Source organism: Urocitellus parryii, chromosome 12 (genome assembly GCF_045843805.1).
Source record: "Urocitellus parryii isolate mUroPar1 chromosome 12, mUroPar1.hap1, whole genome shotgun sequence".
NCBI lineage: Eukaryota > Metazoa > Chordata > Mammalia > Rodentia > Sciuridae > Urocitellus > Urocitellus parryii.
This window is the reverse complement of record NC_135542.1, coordinates 68,463,019-68,484,811: the sequence shown is the minus strand read 5'-3', so window position 1 is coordinate 68,484,811 and position 21,793 is coordinate 68,463,019. Positions and strand designations below refer to the sequence as shown.

The 21,793-nt window shown below is 36.6% G+C and overlaps 1 protein-coding gene across 6 annotated transcripts in view; it reads right to left on the bottom strand.

The window, feature by feature from the left end:
- Socs5 (suppressor of cytokine signaling 5) overlaps window positions 1-21,785 on the bottom strand; it is a 59,263-nt gene extending 37,478 nt beyond the window's left edge. For 2 of the 6 annotated variants that reach the window (XM_026385732.2, XM_026385731.2), the window contains exon 1: window positions 21,124-21,585. The gene's annotated coding sequence lies outside the window, so the exon portion shown is untranslated. Of the gene's footprint in view, window positions 1-20,714; window positions 20,796-21,123; window positions 21,586-21,744 lie in introns of those variants that run through there. The other 4 variants (XM_026385736.2, XM_026385733.2, XM_026385734.2 and 1 more) reach the window with 3 other exon arrangements.
- Between the last annotated feature and the right edge of the window lie 8 nt (window positions 21,786-21,793).

The following is a 21,793-nucleotide window of genomic DNA, read 5'->3' as shown; positions in this document are numbered from 1 at the left end:
TCAAACAAGTGCAAAGACAATTCAATGGAGAAAGGATAATATTTAAATAAAGTGTTGTAAAACCTGAGCACTCATCTCATATGCAAAAACGTGAATCTCAACGTAAACTTAAAACATGTGAACCTCAACATAAACTTCACACACCTCATATAAAAATTAACTTCAAATAGATTACAGATGTAAATGTAAAATGTTAACCTATAAAACTTTTAGAACCTATGGATAAAATCATCGCAACAGAGTTATGAAGATTACTTTTAGGCATGACACAAAATACCATCCATAAAAGAAAAAAAACCAAATTCAATTTCATCAAATTAAAAATTTTTTGTTCTGTCAAAGACACTGTCAAGAGAAAGAAGAACAAACTACAAACTAGGAGAAACTACTGACAAATGGCATATTCGACACATAATTTGTATCCTGAACATGTAAAGAATGCTCAAAACTCAGCAGCAAGAAAATACAAAATGAGCAAAAGATTTGAATAGAGTCCATTCACCAAGCAGGACAGATGAAAGGCAGCTGACTGCATGAACAGTTTAACACTGTTAGCCATCTAATTTGGGAAATCCTAATTAAGCCAAAATAAATTAAAAACACATAAATTTTAAAAATACTTAAAATGTTGGCAAAGATGCTGAGCAACAAGAATGCCTCTAGGTTTTAGTGGGGACACAAAATGGGACAGTCACTCTTGAAAACAATTTGCAATTTCTTATGTCAAACATATGACTTAACAATCCCAACCCTTAATATTTATCCTAGAAAAATAAAAACTTATGTTCACACAAAAACTTGTACATAAATCCTTATAACAGTTCTATTCATAATCACCCAAAACTGGCAATATTTCAAATATCTTTCAACAGGTGAACAGACAACATGTAGTACAGCCATACAATGAAATACTATTATGATAAACAGAATTAATCATTCATATAAGCAACAATCTGGATAAATTTCAAAGTCATGCTAAGTGAAAGCAGTCAGTCTTAAAAGGTAACAAACATACTGAGTGCTTCAATTTATAAGAAATCAGTGGTTATCCAGAGTTACAGCAGGAAAGCCAGGGGCTAGGAATGTGGTACGAGAGAGTACCAGGTAGTTTTTTGGGGAAACAGAGTGATTCTTTATCTTGACTGTGGTGGTGATTTTATGAATTTATGTACCAGTTAAAGTTTATACAGCAATATACTGAATAATCAATTTTACTAAAGTTAATTTTTAAATTTTAAAAGTACATAACATCAATTACCTTAGACTTTCTAATTCCTTACAAATTAAGTCTTAAAATTAAATGTTTTGAGTATGAGTGCATCAGAAAAATGGGAAAATGAAGATGCAGCACAGTAGACTAAAATTTTTAAAAGTAATTTGAGACTTAGAAACAACTAATTTCTACCTTAGGTTGAAAAAAACCCATGTGGTAATAGGCTTGGTCCTTAATTTGGTGTTAATGGAATATGAGGCCTAGTGGGAAGTTTTAAAGCAGTGAGGGCCTGTCATTGAAAGAGACTGAAGGATCTGATCTCTTTCTTTGTTTTGTTCCCTGCCATGAAGCAAACAGGCTGCCCCACAACTATATGCTACCATAGGCATATAGGATAAAGCAATAGGAATAATTGGTCATGGACTAAAACCTCCAAAACTGTAGCCAAAATAAACCTTTCCTCTTTTAAAGTTGACAAGCTCAGATATTTTGTTACAATAACTGAAAGCTGACTAATACAATGTCTCAACCAATAGCAGAGGTTATTAACATCTAATATCAAAACCAAATATTTAAACGACAGCACATAAACGATAATTTGAGACAATACAAACATGATATACACAAATATAAATTTGAATGAATATTTCACATTCATACTATATATTAATTGATATTAATTGGGTCATTGGAATACAAATAAAAATATTGTTCATTATCATTAATAAGTGCTTTTTTTTCTGACAGCAGTTTCAGATTTATACTAATTTATCCATAAATTCTCTCACCTAATTCCTTTTTTTTTTTTTTTTTTTTTGAGAAAAAGGGAAAAGGTTTATTGCTTTACTAGCAAAGGAGAAACACAGGGGACTCCTGTGCCAAAGGCTGTGATTCTGTCCATCAGCAGGAACAGGGGGCTTTTAAAGAGGTGACTCAAAACTACATTCCACTCGTTCTCTGTTGGAGTAGTAATTCACTTGTTAATCTGGGAGACAGTCATTTCTGAGATTTTCTGGTACCATCCCCAAAGTCTGGGTTACTTCCTTCCTATGGTGGGTGTGTACTCAGGAACAGATAACTCTGCCTAGGATGGGGAAGAAAGGTAATCCTGTTTCCCTTGAGATTAGGCAGAGCTGGAGAGATTAAGGAGATCAGGGAGAGAAGAAGAGAAAGAAATGTCCATTTTAAAAATAATTACAGGCTGGGGTTGTGGCTTAGTGATAGAGCACTTGCATAGCAAGTGTGAGGCACTGGGTTCAACTCTCAGCATCACATATAAATGAATAAAATAAAAATAAAGCTCCATCAACGTCTAAAAATTATTTTAAAAAATAACAATTTGCACTGGCAGGGCAGCAAGGGGAATATTCAAAGCATAAAGTGGACTACCATTACATTTCCCCACTATCAGTTTCTACAGAAAAATGGGCAATGATATCTCCAAACTGCTTCCCATTGAAAGGGGGAGATGTTGGGGGAAGTAATCCAAAACCCTTGTTCTCTATCCGGTGGGGTGTGGACAGTTAAGGGCATTCAACATCACAGGCATCCAGAGGTCCAACAGTGACAGATGGCAGGTGACTGGACAAGTCACACATCGGGCAGGGATCATGCTAAGACAACAATAAAGACAGCAAAGCACTACTTTTTTTTTTTTTTGTAAATAATTAGCACAAAACCAACTAGTATTTCAGCCAGTCTCTGAAAACCTTGAGAACAGTAACTCATAATCTTATCAGTGAAAAACAGATCAAGTTCATCACTATAGGAGGTTAGGAAGATTTGTAGTTTATGAAATCAGACTCAAATTAACTCAGGACAAATTTGTGACTCTTGTGATCATTATTATTAGGCACTCTCACACAAGAACCCCTCATTTACAGCCTCCAGCTTTACTTACTTTTGACTTTTGGTAGGGCTGACACAAAAGTGTACATCTTAAGTTCCAGTTAAATAAACCATTGTTTTTCCTTTTAAATGTCTATGTATGACTGTTCTCAGGGTATACGCTCCTGCCAGAAGTTTAAGACGAAGTTGGTCAATTCTTAAGAGTCCTATCTATTCTTAAGAATCAGCTGAGATTCCTCAGAGATCACTCTTGGGGACAAAGTTTCCTGGCTCCTTTAACTCTCCTCTACCAGTGATGCCACCTGCCAGGATGGATTCACTTAATTCCTCTTGACACCCAAAACACGCACTTCTGAAGAATGCCGACTAGGATCAAGTAAAACTGACCACAGTTGCACCACTTTGCAAACCAATCTAAGAAGGCATTAAATATTTCTTTTTTTCCCTAAGTAAATAAACCCACAGCAAATCAGTACATTAAAAGTTAGTAGCTCTCTTAGTTTGTGATTTAAAACACACACACACACACACCCCAACGAGATCACTAAGCCATTTATTTAAATGAGTGACCTACCATATTGTCCCTATCTTTCCCTAATTCTTAACACGTTAAATGTCAGTTTACTGTAGGAGCACTAGGTTCTTTGAATTAACAACAATGCCTATGTAACTTAATCTTAAATCTCCCAAAGATGTGAGCCTTAAGTAACAAAATCTGGCTTTCTCTATTTATGTTTTCTATTATGTTAGAATGTGAAATTGGATACAAATAAAAAAACTGTCAGAAATATTTACCCACTAATCAACAAGTTAATTATTGAATGTTTAAAATAGTTCATGACTTAAAAGTCATCTAAAAGAGAAACCAAAATGATACTGGCCTACTGGCCCTCAGAGAGTCAGCTAAGGAGGTAACACAGACCTGTAAGATATTTAAATACCAAATTGTATATAATAAAGTAATATACAGTATAACTAGCAAATAGCATCTAAATAGATGTCAAAACATTTCTTAATAAATCAATGTCTCTTTTAAACAGATCTCTTCCAACTGAAAAGAAATTCACCTAAAGCAGGGAGGTAATTGGGATAAGACTGAAGTCCAGAGACATGTCCCAGCTCTGCCATTAACAAACTCCTGGACGAGTTCAAATATTCTATAGTGCCCAGTAGACATGACACCTGACCCAAAAAGGACATCTGTTATTTCATCTCTGACTTGGATTTGACTAAACAAGAAAGGAGGGGCAGGCAGGGGCTCCATCCTGGAGGGACTCACTCAGGATGTTTGCACCTTGGGACAGCAGTCTTGCTACTTAAATTCAATACTACCTTCTCACAGAGATGTGAAAGAAAAGATGCTGACACTCAATAGGAAAAGTTGGCTGTTCTCCTTGCTTGCTCCAGAGATAAACACTTACATCAAGGGCCTCCCTGACCTGGGCTCAACTGCACTGGCACCTCACAGTCCCAAGGACCCCCTAGGATGTATCAGCTGTCTGGCTTAATTTCACTCTGGTTCTATCTCTATAATCCCAGAGAATTGGACCAGATCCCTTACAATATCATAATCTTCAAATATAATGAATTTTAAAACACTAACCATAGAACAAAAAACTTACAAATTTGTCAGTTATAAGTAAAAACAGCTTATTAACATAACATTGTTATCTGGACGTATACTTCTTTGTTTTACAAGAAACATCCAGTTGTTTTAGAAATACCAAATTAGAAAAGCAAGCACAACTAAATTTCTTAAAATAAAGATTCTTACTAAATATATCAGTAAAACATAATATATGTAAAAATTCATCATAATTCTTAACTAGATTGAGTAAAAATTTCTACTCCAAACAATGATACTCTTGTAAATCAAGTGATATTAGTGCCTCTGTAATACCAAAACAGTCTAGTTCCCAGAAACATCTGCAGGGAACAAGGAAAGATCAAGTACACTTTCTTAAATTCCAGACTTCAAATCTAGAAGTAGAAGAAATCAAATAATCTGAACAATGAAGAGGATATCTGCTAGGCACTGTACCAGTCATTTTACATGGATTGTTTTATTTAATTCTCAACAATTCTATAAGGTAGTTATTACTACTTTAATAATTAAAAACTTGAGGCTCAACAGGTTAAATACTTTGTCTACACCTTCAGAACCCTTCACAAAACCTAACAATAAAGTAGAATAACAAACCACTGTCTCAAGCTTTCAGAAAAGCATCAGTAAGCTCTGATCAGTGGACCCAATCACTCAAAAATCTTTTTGGGAGATACAGTCTTACAATAAAGATGTATGCCACCAGACTATCATGGCTTGTTTAATCTTAGTATAAATGTTTTTTATGTTAGTCTTCTCTGAGTTTGCTTAGACTGAAGTACATCTCCCACACCCAAATGAGTTCTGGGTCTACATTTGCTAAGGAACAGTCTAAAGAGTTTATATTAAAGTAATTCTCAGAATCGATGAATGGTGTATGAATGGTGCCTCTATGGAGTTAACTTATTTGTTCATTACTTTCTTCTCTCTGTATTTCTTTCTTTTGGGGGAGTGTGGGGGATGACCAGGGATTGAACTCAAGGGCACTTGACCACTAAAGCCACATTCCCAGCCCTATTTCATATTTTATTTAGGGACAGGATCTCACTGAGTTGCTTAGCACCCACTGATTTGCTTACTGCCTTTTTTTTGTTGTTGTTGCTGAGACTGGCTTTGAACTCCCAATCCTCCTGTCTCAGCCTCTCAAGCTACTGAGATTACAGGCTTGTGCTATAACTGCTCTTCTCTGGATTTCTAACAGGTTCTATATACAGCAAAGTATTTGAAGCTTCCTGCAGAGCACTAGGTTCATATGCTTAAGATGAAAGGGATAGCCACCAAATAAGGTATACTATTTAGAATAATACAGACTTTGACTTGTTCTTTCTTTAACATAAGGACATAAACACCTGCAATGAGGGGATTACAAATAGTGGCCAAGAAAGCAAGACCAAAACTTCTTCAAAACAGCTCTTGGTGGCGGGGGGGGGGTGGGGGGGGGCAATATTATACTTCTTCAAGTGCATAATGATGTGTCTGATGGAAATTCAATATTACAGTATGAGACATGAGAAATTGTTTTAATTTAGGAAACATTTAGGATACATATTAGATGTGTAAGAATAAATGTCTCATTAAAACTAAAAAAAAAGTTGAAGCTAAACTATCTGCAAAAGTGGAAAAAAGGCATCAAGATAATAAAAAACTAAGTTCACTTAAATTCTTTCCTTATCCTCCCAAACATTAATTTAATTTTATAAGAATTTAAATATTAAAGTATGTTCTTTGGATGATTATGAACACAGTATATGCTTATTGTGGAAAAAGTAAAAAATATTAAATAGTACAAGATGATTTAAAAAAATCTATTTAAAGTTTACATCTTACTTTTAAAAGTAAATGTTTCCTTTTAAGGATTTCAAAAGTATCAACCTACTTTTTACATTAGTGAAAACTTTATTCTACCATTAAATATCCTAATACTCATAATTTTTTAATCTTCTGACAATTATTATAATCAGTACACTTAACAAAAATTTTAAGGAATATCATTTGTAATTGTTTAATGGTATGGTTATATTGCCACAGCATAATTTTAATCATTTAAGATTAAATTTCTAATTTTTTAACATTATAAGTGCCATCGTGATGAATAAATAACACACGTATACATTTGTGTGCATCTTTTATTTCCTTAGAATCAATTCCTGAAAATGCAATTTTTGGGCAAAGAGTATAAAAATTTTAAAGGATTCTGAATACTGCCAAATTGCCATTTAGAAAGTTGTACCACTGTATGCCAACACTTGACCCTTTTTATGTGAGAGATCTATTGGAGCATGCAGTTAATGACATAATGACTTTAACCTTTTAGACTTTTTCTGAAAACTTATTTCTTAAGCTTAGAGGAAGATCTTTTAGGAAGTGATAGCTCTTTCAGTAATTAAATATTTATCTGTGGTTGAGCAATTTTTTCCAGATTGTTTCTGTTTAACAATTTACCTTCGTTAATTAAGCTTAAGTATTTTTAATAAAAATACAAGTTTCTCTTTTTAAAGTTTTAAATAAAATTACTCTTCTATGTAGATATTTTCAATAAAAAAATCTGAAATGATGTCAAATAGCTATCATAAACTCTTGTGTTTTAGAATATTTAGTTATTTTTCCTTTTTCAAAAGATTTTTTCCTCCTTTGTACCTCTCTATATTGACTGAAAATCAAATGATGCTATATTTTAAAAATCAAGTCATACCCTAAAAAGCACAAAATACCAAAACTATACCATTTTTATGAAGAAAAACTAAAATTTCTGTATTTCCATTTCAGGTTATGATGCAGTAAGTGATGCTGGGCTAAACCTGCTACTACAAACAACAATAAATGTGGGCAGTTCAGATGGTCCCCAATTTATGATGGTTCAACTTATGACTTTTTTGACGGTAGTGTGAAAAATAATGTTTCACGTTCATTAAAATCGATACTTTGACTTGATCTTTTCCTAAGCAAGGAAAATGTAGTACGATACCCTGTTGATGCTGGACAGAAGGAGAGAGCCACAACTCTCAAGGGTGAACAACCAACACTCCACAGTGTACTATCATATTCAATAGGTGAAATGTATTATATGCATTTTTGACAACCATATTTTCAATTTACAACGAGTTTACATTGGTATGTAACTTCATTGAGGCAAAAGACTTTGACTTCTGGTCATAAGGCAATAATTGTCCTCCCATTACAAGCAAGCAGAAAATTAGACAAAATACCAAATAATAGTTTTAAGACATTAGATAAGAGGCAGTGTGAAAACATAATTCCTTCCTGAAAGAAGGAAAATAAATGAAGCAATTCTATGATTTTCCAGCTTTCTGCCTGGAACCACAAGGAAGGAAGGGAGGAAAGGAGAGAGACAGGGAGAAAGGGAGGGAGGGCCAAAAAGAATCTGACCGAGTTGAGGAGCCAGAAAAGACTTTGTAGCACACTAAAGCAGCAAGAATCCACAGGGCAGAGTACCACAAAGGAAAAAGCTACACAGAGAAAACGTTTCAAAAATCTGCAAAAGAGACCTTCTTGAGTCTCTAGCCACATATACCTATCTGTGTAGGTATGCTGTGTAACTCCACAAGACTAGACAGAGAAAAATGCTCAAGAAAATAACAAATACTGGGAAGATCTCATTCAAGAACTCACAGAGTTCAAATACTGTTGGGATCACTCAGTCCCTACCAGGTAGGGCAAATAAAGCTTGACCAATACATGGGGGCAATCAAAGGAGATGCAAGAAAGGACATCGTGATCATCAACTAGTCCTAAACTAAAGTTTAGTTCTTGTAGAACTGCCCAAGACAAACAAAAATCCTTAAAACCAAAAACCCTGAAACAAAACTTGAAAATCAAGTTGATTGCCCGCCAGAACAAAACAGTAATAAAGATCAACCCACCTTAAAAAAAAAGACATCATAAATCCATGAAAATTAATAAAATATAAGAAAAAGCAATTATAACCTATAATCAGGACCCAGATATGGCAGGACCCACTACATAATCCAAAGCAGTTCACAACTTTAAAATAAGTTATCACCATAAAGCATCTGGAAGGAAACACAAGACTATTTTCACAACTGTGGGTTAATTCAGGACCCAGAAAACATTAACATAAATTATGAAAATAATAACATAAAAATAACATTAAAATGATTAAAATGAATACACAGATTTTAATTACAAAAGAGTTCAAAGACTCAAAAACATCAACATAATGAGCAACAACAAAAAGTCTCAACAGAATGGAAACTGTACATATGAAAAAGGAACCACACAATTCTAGAAGTGAAAAGAATATCTAACATAAAAAATTAACTTTGACAGGCATTACAGCAAATCAGACAAAGGAAAAGTTTAAAAAAAAATCAATGTACTTGAGAGGGCAACAGAAATTTTCTAAACCGAATGAAAGAGAAAGAGACTGCAAGAAAAATGGACAGAATCTCAGTTACCTATGAGCGGCTGCTCATATGTGGGACTAGAGTCTGAAGAGCAAAAAAAGATACTTGGAAAATAAAAAATTTGAAGACAAGGATTTCACAAATTTGATGAAAATAATACACCCACAAAAAGTACATTACATTGCTCAAGAAATTAAACAGATACACTCTGTTAATGGATTGAAAAAAAATTACTGCTTAAATGTCATTTCTCTTCAATTTCATAGTCAGTGCACCTCTATTAAAAATTTCAGTAGGTTTTTTTTAGATGTTGATAAGCTGATTCCAAAATTTATATGAAAATGCACAGTACCTAAACAATCCTGAGGGCGGAAAAAAAAAAAAAAGAACAAAATTGGAGGGTTTACATTACTCTATTTCAGGACAAATAAAGCTATGTTAATCAAGACAATGGCATGTTGGTATGAAGAAAGAAAAACTGACAAACTGAAACAAACCAAACACAGTATAGAACCAACCCAATTATTTTGTCAACTGATCTTTGACTAAAGCAACTAATTGAGAAAGGAAAGCCTTTTGAATAAATTTTTCTGAAATAACTAGCTATCTACATGGAGGAAAACATTTACCTTCAACTAATACTTCAGCCTCACTATACAATCCAAGACAGTTCATAGACCTAAGAATAAAAGTTATCACTGTAAAGCATGTGGAAAGAAACAGACTATCTTCACAACTGTGGGGGAACTCAGGACCCAGAAAATACTTGCATAAAATAGGACTTCATCAAACTCAAAATTTTGCTTATTCATACACACACACACACACACAAACACACACACACAGGATTTAGATAAAAATTAAGTAATCAGTGTTGTATACATTATGAACTATATATAAAGTTGTCATTTAAGTGCTAAATTGCTATTTAAGTTACATTACCACTTCTGTTCAGTTTAATTCTACTTATATACTAGAAGGAGTTCCAATTCCAACCTTGGTCTTCAATCATCTAACTACTATTAATTTCTTATTAATTCCAATTCAAACTGCTAGTTCGGATCCTGAATGACCCTCAAGGCACAGGTATCAAAAGGCTTGGTCCCTATGGCACTACTGGGAGGTGGTAGAAATTTTTAAGACATGGGACCTTTTGTGGCGGTCCTTCGGTCACTGAGGGTATGACCTCAAGGGAGACTGTGGGACATTAATCTATTCCTCTCTCTTCTTTGCTTCTTGGTCATGAGATAAGTAGTTTTGTTATGCCACATGCTCCTGCCATTATATACTACCTCACTCACTACAGGCCCAAAGCACCAACAAATCACAGGCTGAAACCTCTAAAACTGTGTTCCAGAAAAAACCCTCTCTTTACAAGCTGGTTATCTCAGATATTTTATTATAGTGATGAAAAGCTAACATAGCCTTCAATCATCTAAATAATTTCTTATTAATCCCAACTTAAAACTATGCATTTTAGATATGGAATTTTGTCACTAGTTCCTTTGCTTTTTTTCCTTAATGTTCTTTCTTGGTACTGTTTCCCCCACATCTTAAAAGTATCTTCCTACTTTTTTCACTGTGCAGTCTTATCTTTCTGCCTCTTTTAAGTGCTCAATCACCTACATTAGATTTTTTTCCCCACATTCCTCTCAGGACTTAAAAAAATCTTACCCTTAACAGATGAAACTGAAACTGGACATCTCATTTTAATGACTCACCAACTCCATCCCCTGGCTTAGAGAGAGCTTTTAGGGGAGAACTGCATGCCGCAGTCTGGCTGGGCACAAATCGAGAGCCACTCAAGCAGGAACAAACTTTATTGCCCAAACTCCACCAGCACTCCACGCACACTCCCGAAACTCTCTCAGCTCTCCCCAGGGCTCTGGGGCCTACCTTCCTGGATCCCTACCCTCCCGGAGAACTCAATGGGAACTCCAAAGTAGCGGGTGCCCAAGGCAGCAAGAGCTGCCCTATTGCCAGACAGTAAAGGTCTATATACAATGGCTTAACATCATCATCTCAAAGGCTCCCTGGCATCACCTCTCAACCACTCCCTTCTGGCAAAATGTCATGCGTCACCCGACTGGGCTGTGGCCCTCAACAACTGCAGAGTTACAACACTCTTTGTAGTTCTTCCTCTCATACTATCTTTACTTTTCCTTCTTCGAGTTGCCAGGGTCCTATGCTCTAAAGTGCTGGAAGGATAGGAAGGAAAGAGGCAAACAACAACAACAACAACAAAAAAAAAACACCTGGTGGGTTAAGGATGCTCTGGAATAGATTTTAAAGATGATGAAAAAGACTCTTGAGTTTCAGCCTCTGTTCAGACTACCTATACAGCCCAAGAAAGCAAATAGGAATTCTAAAAAGAAACTGCAGTGAGGAATAAGGAGCTATATTTTCTGAGCAGCCCCTGTACTGTAACTGCATAGCTACTCAGACCACCGAGGAAGGAAAACTCCAATGCACTGTTTCTCAGACGCTAAACTATTTCTGGTTTTCTGATGCATATTTTACATTTTTTTTTGTAAGGCTACATGGTAGATAATAGGTAAATACTTTCAAATGTTTACATTCTTGAAGTAAGTGCAAGAAATGCAAGTTACTTTTTGTTATGAATGCATTATAGTGTAGAAAGTTTGGTTATTATTTGTACAATTTTGTGATTTTCAACTATAAATATATAAATTCCAAATCATATATAGAAAACTGACCAGATTCCTGATATAAACCTATATATTCAATGATATCTTGGTCATACTGTTACTTATCTAAAAAGCACCATCACTCGTCAGAATTCAAATTCAGTACTCCCCTTCTGACAAATTTGTCCAACTTATCCTACTGCCAAGTGAGGGACCATAGGCTCATCCTCAACTTCTATCACCTCCAATACTAACAAAGTCTGGAGACTTAAATATCCTAAGTTTTTCTGAAGTAAGAGGTCTTGTTTCTATCTGCACTATAAATTTCTTAATTCAAATCATCTTGTAATCTCTTTCCTGAAATATGGCAGAGCCTTAAATGGCATCCTTCATTGAGATCTACCTGTCAGAAGCCAGAGAGAATTTGCCTCATTCACTCGGCCTGTGATATGTATTCTTTGTTCAATAATTATTTGGTGAGTAAATGTCCTCAATATCTTTTCCTCTAGCCCATTTTCTTTATTATGCTTATGATTACTTTTCTAAAACACAAAACTGTTTGTGTCACTTCCCCACTTACAAAACGAAATAAAAATCCAAACTCCTAGTATGGCATAAAAGACTCTTCACCATTTGTTTCCATTCTACCCTGGTCCTAATATGATTTCCTAATTTTCTTTTGCACTCACTTAGAAAGATCAAACTTCACTCTTCTCTTTAAACACACTATGCCCTTTCATTTTTAATAACCCTGAATAAATAGTAACTCAGTCCAGTTTATTTATTTTTATGAGCACCCTACTATTTAAAGTCATTAACTAACCTGTACAGAAGTAATGAGTGACGAAACAATCAGATAATACAGCCAACTCTCAATTAGCCCATACTCCTGGCCTTATTAACATGGTCAATGTAGCCTAAATGGAAAAGTGAATAAAATGTTTAAACTACCTGCTAAATTTCTTCCTTAACAGTATATTGTTATAATTCTTTAGTTACAAACGTTTTAAATACAGCAGACACAAAGCAAACTATTTTCTTCACATCTTTTTTCCTTTCATCTTTAATCACTTCTGCTGTTTCTACTCTTTTTCTTTCCTGCCACCAGTTTTCACTGCATTCTCATTGTCTACCCTTTACAAGAACAAAAGGATTTCTTTATCTCTCTCATTTGAACAGCATTTAAAATTTACAAAGAATTTCCATACATACCTACTCACTTGGTCTTTACAAACTAATTTTCTGGGATTCCAAAATATGCTGCTCTACTCTCTGCCTACAACTCTAACTCCATCACTTGCCCGTCTCTCAAGATATGGCTCAAGCATTTCTCTACTCCAAGAACAAGAATGTTATGCCTGTATTCTAATGTTTTTCACTTCATTGTTTTATACCAGTAGAAGAACCCAGGTCTCTAGACTACTACCCTGATGACTTTTTCTACTAAACAATATTTTCCTTGTTAATTAATGTTACCTTTATTAATGATTATTAATAATTCAGCATTTTGTAAGTCAGGGAGAGAAATGTCTTATGGGCAGCCAGAAATTACGTGCCAATTACAACGGGGTAAAACTACACCAAAATATCCCCAGCTTTCATTTAAAAGGAAAAATTTAAAGAATGTCTCTAAATCCTCTCCAAGTATTTAGACACTATCCTTTTGGTAACTGACATCCAAAGCTGAACACAGCAAGGAGTTAAGGAGCACGTCAGAAGTCCTAAATTAAAACTATCAGAAGTTTTAAGAGATGCCTACTAACATCCTGGGAGATGTTCAGGATTAACAATCAAAAGCCTAGAGCCCTAGTCCCTAATCTACCACATAACTGCTGACTTGGGAAAGTCACTTATTTTCCCTGAGTCAAATTTCCTCTTCTATAAAATGTAATAAGCCACCTACCTTTCAGAATTATTAAGAGAATTAAATGAAAAGACTATAAATCACTTAGCCTGGAACATAACAAATAATTAAAAATGGTAATCCTCTTTATAATTATTTTTATGTATGTACAACATCATTTGTGCTTTCAGACCCATGCCCAACCACCCTCAACAGATTCTTGGACTTTGTGGCTCAGCGACAACTACAATAAATGCCTTCAAGGTAGTCATCTACAAATTTTCTGGATCCCCTTCCTGGGTTACAACTCAGGTCCTATAAATATAATTTGGAATATCTCCTCCTAAATACATTATCTTGTTCTGTGTCACTCATCAATGGATGCTCCTGTAGCTTCTCCTTGTTGGCTTGGCTTTTAACTACCTGGAATAGCACCTGGTGTCAGCTACAAATCTGGCAACTTTCACTGCCAGTGTGTCTTTTAAATCATTTTTTAAACATTAATAAAACTGATCCTAGCATTGATCACCTGAAGGATAATGAGGTTAGACTGCTATCTCATGTAAATAGCCAAAATCAAAGACTAAATAAATAACCAAAAATCAGCTCCCCATTTGGCTACACACATACTTTAACCTTAAGAAAGTACCTGGACTTCTCCTAACAGGTTATATTTAATGTTTAGTGAGTTAATTCTTTAGCTTTAGAATCTACAGTCATCTCTTGCTATCAGAGGGGAATTGGACACTCTCCACTCCTAGGATATCAAACACTGCAGATGCTCAGGTCCTTTATTAAAATGGCATAGAATATGCAAACATAACCTACGCACATCCTCTATAATACCTAATAAAATATAGTTGTTATATGGTACTATTTATGAAACAATGACAAAAAGGGTCTATACATGTTCAGTACAGATAGATGTAACTTTCCAAATATTTCCTTTGGCAGTACTAGAGATCTAAGTCAGGGTGCTACATTGATTGAGCTACATTTCCAGCCCTTTTTATTTTTTTATTCTGGGCAAGGGTCTCACTAAGTTTCTGAGGCTGGTCTTGAACTTGGTCCTCCTGCCTCAGCCTCCTGTGTAGGGGGAATTATAGGCACACTGCTACCATGCAAGGCCCCAAATATTTTTGATGTGAGGTTGGTGGAATACACAGATGAAGAACCTGTACATAAAGAGGGCTGACAGTACATGTACATGCACTGGATAAATAGGGGTTTGGGGTTTCATGGGGGTAGGTGTCAAAAAGCCATGGGATGGGGCTGGGGATGTGGCTCAAGCGGTAGCGCGCTCGCCTGGTATGCGTGCGACCAGGGTTCGATCCTCAGCACCACATACCAACAAAGATGTTGTGTCCGCCGAGAACTAAAAAATAAATATTAAAAATTCTCTCTCTCTCCTCTCTCACTCTCTCTTTAAAAAAAAAAAAAAAAAAAAGCCATGGAATGGGGCAATGCATAGTTAATAACAGATTGGCTTGTGCAGATAAAGCCTCTCAGGTAGTTTGAACTACCCTTAAAAGAAAAGGTTAGGGCCTGTGGCAATCTCTGTCAGTAAGAGGTATAGACCTCTAATCTCTTTTCCTGTGATATGATCTTTCCTAGATTCTCCTTCAGCAGATAAGGAGACCTCAGAGAAGGTAAGCCATAGTTTACTAGTGCATATTTCCTTTCTAGATGTAAATTTTCTTTTACAAAGAACAGCTCTTCAAAACTATTTCGGTGTTTGCAGTTTCTCTAAATAACCTCTCAAAATATGCAAGATATATATATTAGGAGTGGCATATTTTGATTTCCACAGTGTTGAACATCATATAAGACCCTGTGGATATATTCTCACTATACTATATTTCTTTTCTTTTTTTTTTTTTAAAAAGAGAGAGAGAAATTTTTTAATGTTTATTTTTTAGTTTTCGGCAGACACAACATCTTTGTTTGTACGTGGTGCTGAGGATGGAACCCGGGCTGCACGCATGCCAGGCGAGCACTCTACCGCTTGAGCCACATCCCCAGCCCTATACTATATTTCTTAACAGTATCATTATAGCCTCTCTAAAATCATTATGTAGAATTTTTCACCTATATGTAAAGGCAAGCAATTAATTTCCATTTAAACTGCTTAGATGCAAAATTTATTCAACATTAACATGAGTCAACAATCCAGCTTAATTACCCTTTCAAGATTATTTTGCTCTAATCAGATACAAAATACCTTTTCCTTCCTTAAAAGTAGAATAGTTGGGACTGAGACTGTGGCTCAGTGGTAAAGCACTTGCCTAGCATAGGTGAGGCAGTGGATTCAATTCTCAGTACCACATGAAAATAAATAAATAAAATAAATGTCTATCAACAACAAAAATTTTTAAAAAAGGAAGAATAGTTGGCTAATGTAGGTGAAGAATTACACTGCACCAGGTGAATACTTCATATTTTTCCCTCTTTCATTCTCTAGGACCGCACCAAAGCTAAAAATGTAATCCACATGGTCTACATATACTCAGTCCATGTACCTCGAATAACTAATCACAATGCCTTATTATTTTTAATAAATAGAGAAAACACTAACCTAATGAGAAAATGAATAGGGGTTATATTTTAATATGACATGGTATTTCTGATGTATTCTACACTCATATTTAACTAAATAATGTATTCACATAATTAAAATATGTCACAGGCCTGAAGAAAGTATCTGCATGTCTTGGTTCTTCAAAATCTCTAAATGCATGCCATGAATCCAATAAGTATCCAATAAATCATGATAATCTCTAATTCTTATAATAATTAATCAAAATAACATCAGGAGCTGGTCATTTTGCAGTGGAAGAAAAATATGACCATATAAACCATTTATTTATTTATTTACTTAGCAGTACTAAGGACCAAATCCAGGATCTCATCCATGTGAGGCAAGTGCTGTACCACTGAGCTACATGCCTAAAGACTTTTGAAAGCTTCATGTAACTCTTAGCTCTGTTAGCATCACCTAGGACTAAAGTGATCCATACACTTATCATCTTAAGTACCACCAATGGGATGGCTGCTTGACATCCAAAACAACAAACAGTATGACTCTACTATTAGCATAACAAAGTTACTTTGGGGCTATAACTTATTTTCTGATTTTCATCCCCTCGAGTATAAAATGAACTCGGTTTGATGAAATTCCAAAAATAAGGGAAATTAAAAGAAAGTGAAAGAGCTGGGGTTGTGGCTCGGTGATTGAACACTCGCCTAGCATGCGTGAGTCACTGGGTTCGATTCTCAGCACCACACATAAATAAGTAAAAGGTTCATCACAAAATAATATTTTTTAAAAAGTGAGATACATTTAAAAATTAGCAGAAATTAATGTTCAAAAAGCCATTAAAAATTAAGCATGTGTGTAACAGATAATAAGATACATGTTGAGACAGGAGGCAAAGATGTTATCAGAAGGAAAAAGCTGCAAAAATGAATGAAAATTGAAGAGGACCACAAATGGAAGAAGAGTGCTATAAGAGCAATAGAAGAAACTGAGAAGGTAGAACTGAAGAAATCCACCATCTTAGGTGACACACAATTAAAGAATTCTGAGATAGCTAATGACTCCAACTGTCACCATCAGAAACATCTGGTAAACCACAAGGTTCTTCACATTAGTTGGACTTGGGTTACATCAAAGTAAAAAGAACTATGTTATAAAACTGGAATTACACAAATTGTATCATTTAAACCTAACAATTTAATGACTAAAGCAATCAAAACATTCACTTAAAACAAGATTCAATGATTTTTTTTTTCATGGTTCCACTGGCAGAAAAGGTGCAATCACTCACTAACAGACCTTATAAATTCCTGACTTCCTTACTTAAGCTTACCTAGCAGGCCTCTAAAACTGACTGCATTTTAACTAGAACACCTGCAAATCAACAACTAACATTTTCACTCTAGATTAATGAAAATGCAGCAAGGTCTCCCAATGACATTGTAGAAAAGAATGACATTCCCCCTTCCACAGTTTGATATTTAAGTCTATAAAATAAACTGATAATAGATTGGCATTATGAGAAATGGCATACAAAATTATTTATGTACAATAATATAATTATTAGGGCACCATACAAAACATGACACTCAAAAAAGGGCCTGAGCTGGGGGTATAGCTTAATGGTAGAGCACTTGGCTTTCATGCACAGGCCCTGGATTCAATCCCTAGCACCACAAACATTTTTAAAAGGAGCCTGATGGTTGAAATTCAAATAGTATTCTCAGCAGAAAGGAACAGGAGCCTGGGAGCCTGGGGGATGTCAAAAAAGAAGGGGCAATAATAACAACAGGTTATCTCAGGGTAAAGAGAAGAAATGCACTGGGAACAAAGATGTTGCCCCATACTCATAAAGTATCTCAGGTAAGAGCCTCAAAATAATATGTAACATTCTGTGGGAACACTGGGGTCTTAGAGGGAAGTGGGGAGTCTTATGATCTTTCCTAAACCCAGATAATAAAGCCTTACAGAAAGCCTGTTTGCAGAGCTGTTTATTTCACTAATGTGGGTTTCCTCTACAGATGCAACTCTCCCCCACAAAGGGACAGCTTTTCAGAGCTATTCTTGTGTCTCTAGCCACTCCGAATAGCCATCTGGAAATATGCCAAAGAAGCACACTTTGGTGGCATATTTTAATCTCACACAGCATTCAAAAAAAAAAAAAAAAGACACATTAACTCTAACTTGATATGCAGCTCTAATTAAGGTTCAAGGTAAGCAGAGGAAGGAGAAGGACAATAACAAAAAACCAAGAGAACATCATTTGCACTAAGTGCCCCTTAAGGCAGACAATTATTGACCATGTATTTACATGGGAATTTTTTTGTAGCCTGAAAGTGACTGAGATAACACCAAGGAAACAAATGAACATACAATGCCTACTTATACCTAATGAACCACAGAAAGTAATGTCTAGTATTTACTGTGCCCTTACTATTGCTAGGTATAATTAATCTTCACTACTATGCTATGAGGCAGGTACTTTCAATAACCACACTTACATATGAGGAAACCTAGGCACACAGTAGTTAACTCACTTGTCTGAGAGTCATGTTAAGTGGCTGAGAAACAAATCCTTTCTCTATAATAAATATGATAAAAATTATGCTTCCATAACTATCTATAATTCTACTACTGTTCTCCAGTAAGGGAGAACAGTATAAATTTAACATAACAAAACCCCACACTTACTACAAATAATAATTTTCATATAATTCACTTTAAAAATATGAAAGCCTTTGAATTCTAAAATTTTAAGCAATTAGTTTTAGCATAAAAATTTTACACTGCTAGACTACTCTGAGATGTTCATCTAGTATTTTAATCTACATGATAGTTTATCTCTTTCCAATGAGAAAACTGTCAGCATTCCCACCAACAACGCAGCAAACTGTTTTAAAATTCAGAATAAAAAGCTCATCCAACTTTACATCATTTCAGAAAGACAGCATTCTACCAAATTTCTCCATCATTAGAAGAGAACATCATCACAAATAATCCAAAAACTATTTACAGTTGGCACTAGAATACTTTAGAAATAAACAGTGTGAATGTGATAAAGCAGAAAAAACTCTTGCCTGGAGTCCAGAAACTCTGCCCACTAATCCTGGCTCCAGCACTTAACTAGCAATTTAGTCCCTTCAACTGTTCTGGGCCTTAGTTTCCTGATCTGCAAAACAATCATCTCCATGGCCTACTCTTCCAACTCTAAAAAAAATGACTCATTCACATACATCTTTTCCAAGCTTTGTATTCTCATTCTTTTTAGTTATTATCATTACTTCATAGCCAGTAAGCATTATTATTCTTAGTTCTACAACAGGAGAAAACAGACCAATTTAATCAAGGTGAGAAAAGAGTCTTCCCAACAACTGGTTTGCCACAGATAATTCTCAAGGTGAATAATGGAGGAGACATAACGTTAAAAGGTGTTAGGTTTCAATATTTTAGGCTACTGTTTTGTATGCCAGTACATTCTCCCTAAGAACAAATAGTAAAATTCAAGGACAATAGGGATAAAAAAAAAATACATGACTATTCATTAGTTATTCAGGAACTAGAAAGCCAACCAAAAACATTACAGCACCTTATTGCAGAAATGTTTTTTCTGATGAATTAAAGGGCAAAGTATGATCTAGAAATTTTTCAAAATTATGTTTAAGTACTCCCTAATCAATGAGCTTTCATTTTGTAAACTGTAGAGTATGCAACAAATATAAGGAATTAGTAATATTCATGATTAAGAGAATAAAAAATTAAACCCAGGTGCAAATGGTGATTGCTGTAATCCCAGCAACCTGAGAGGCTGTGGCAGGAGGATCCCAAGTGGGAGGCTCACCTGGGCAACTTTGCCAGGCCCAGCAAAATAAAAAATAAAAAGGGCTGGGGATGTGGCTCAGTGGTAAAGTGACCCTGGTTTCAATCCTCAGTACACACACAAATACACACAAAAATTAGAAGAAAGAAAGAAAAAAAAATTAAAGATCTAGAAGTGTAGTTATTAGCTTACTCTTTTCAGTGAAACTTAGAATCTTCTTGGACTGCCACAAAGGTAGACTCTGTGAACAGCCACTGCCTAATCTTGGTAATCCTTGCCTCTGTTCCCAGTCCATTCTCAAAAGTGTTATGTAAATGTAAGATTTTTTAAATTAAAATTATGCATTTGACATAAGAGTCCCAACTGTCAGAACTCAAGTTAATTTCTTGGTAAGCTGTTAGCTTACCAGTATCTTCCCAATTCAACACTTAAACTATATATTTCATAGAAGTTTTAAAATACTTTAATTTTGCATGACCTTGTAAAGAAACAAAAGAAAAAGCATGAATTAAACTTCTAGAATAGAAGTTAGTGGCAAATTATAATAGTACAGTTCAGACTAAACACTAAATAGGGAAGTAAGTCACTAGTATAGAGTGTCTGCTACAAGAATTTTAAGGTGTAGTTATAAGAATGTCCAGCAAAACTAGTAACTGACAAAATACCATCAAATATATACAGATAATTTAATATAAAGGATCACTGACCAAGTCCAGCGACAAGCCACCTATGGGGTTGAAATGCCAAAAGAAAATGTCAAAACCTACTCGTGATTTTGATCCCCCAAACCTTTGAAAGTTCAGAACCAAAGATGTACTTACACTGTTTCACAGCATCCTTTAAACGCAACTCCCTGTCCACAAAGTCATTCTGCTTTGGCTACTCAGATACCCAAATCCCAGCACCAAAGAATCTTAAGAGCCCAAATTGCTGCACCGGGGTCTTCCCTGCGCCCGCCTCCGCATCCTTTCCTAACCTAACCACCTCAGGTTAAACCGCCAGAGATGCTCCAGTCACTTCTCCCATCCACACTCGCTGGTTCCCTCCTTCTTCTCCCAGCGGACCTTTCCTCTTCGACCTTGAGGACTCCCCAGATCGAAGCAGTAGAGCCCAAAATGACTTGACCGGTGTCCCCTTCCCTTGAGCCCCCACTCGGTGGCCTCCCCCCGACCCGAATCACGAACACTCTCCTAATACCCGGGACGACCCCCTTTCCCTTAGGTACCCTACCTTCCTCCAAACCGAAAAGGAATTCTTCAGAAATGCATTGAGAGCCTACTACGCGCAAGCTCCTACTAGGCGCCGCGCGGTTTGCATCGGCTCACGGCCCGGGCTTGCGGTCCTCTTCCCGGCCGGCCCATCCCGGCCCCAGGGCCCGTGCCACCTCCGCAGGGTGCGGAGGCGCCGGCCGGAGGCGGACTGCGCCGGGCGCGGGCACTGGGGCAAGGAGAGGTGGCCACTAACGGCAGCGCAGGGGCCGGGGGCAGGCGGCCGGCTGGACTACCGCGGGGACACTCACCGGCCGGGACGCACGGGTCGGCCTCATCCAGGGCACCTGCGGCCAGGCAGGACGGGCCCGGACGGCTCAGTCATCAAGAGGGCGAGTCCGCTCGCCCGCCGGTGCGTCCCGTCCCCTCCGACTGCCCAGCCAGCGCAGCCTCGCTTCCTCCGGACGGAGCCCGGAGACCCCAGCTCGGCCGGATGCCCCCGCCTGGCCCCCACCCCCTTCCCCGGCCACCTCCCCCTCTTCCCTCTTTTCCCCTCCCCCATTCCCCCAACCCCCACCGGAATGGAAAATACCTCCCGGGGCTGGGGGCGGGCGGGGGCACGCCTCTCTGAAGGGCAGCCTACCGTGACCAATAGCAGGCGGGGCTTTGGTGGGGCGGGATTCCCAGCGGCC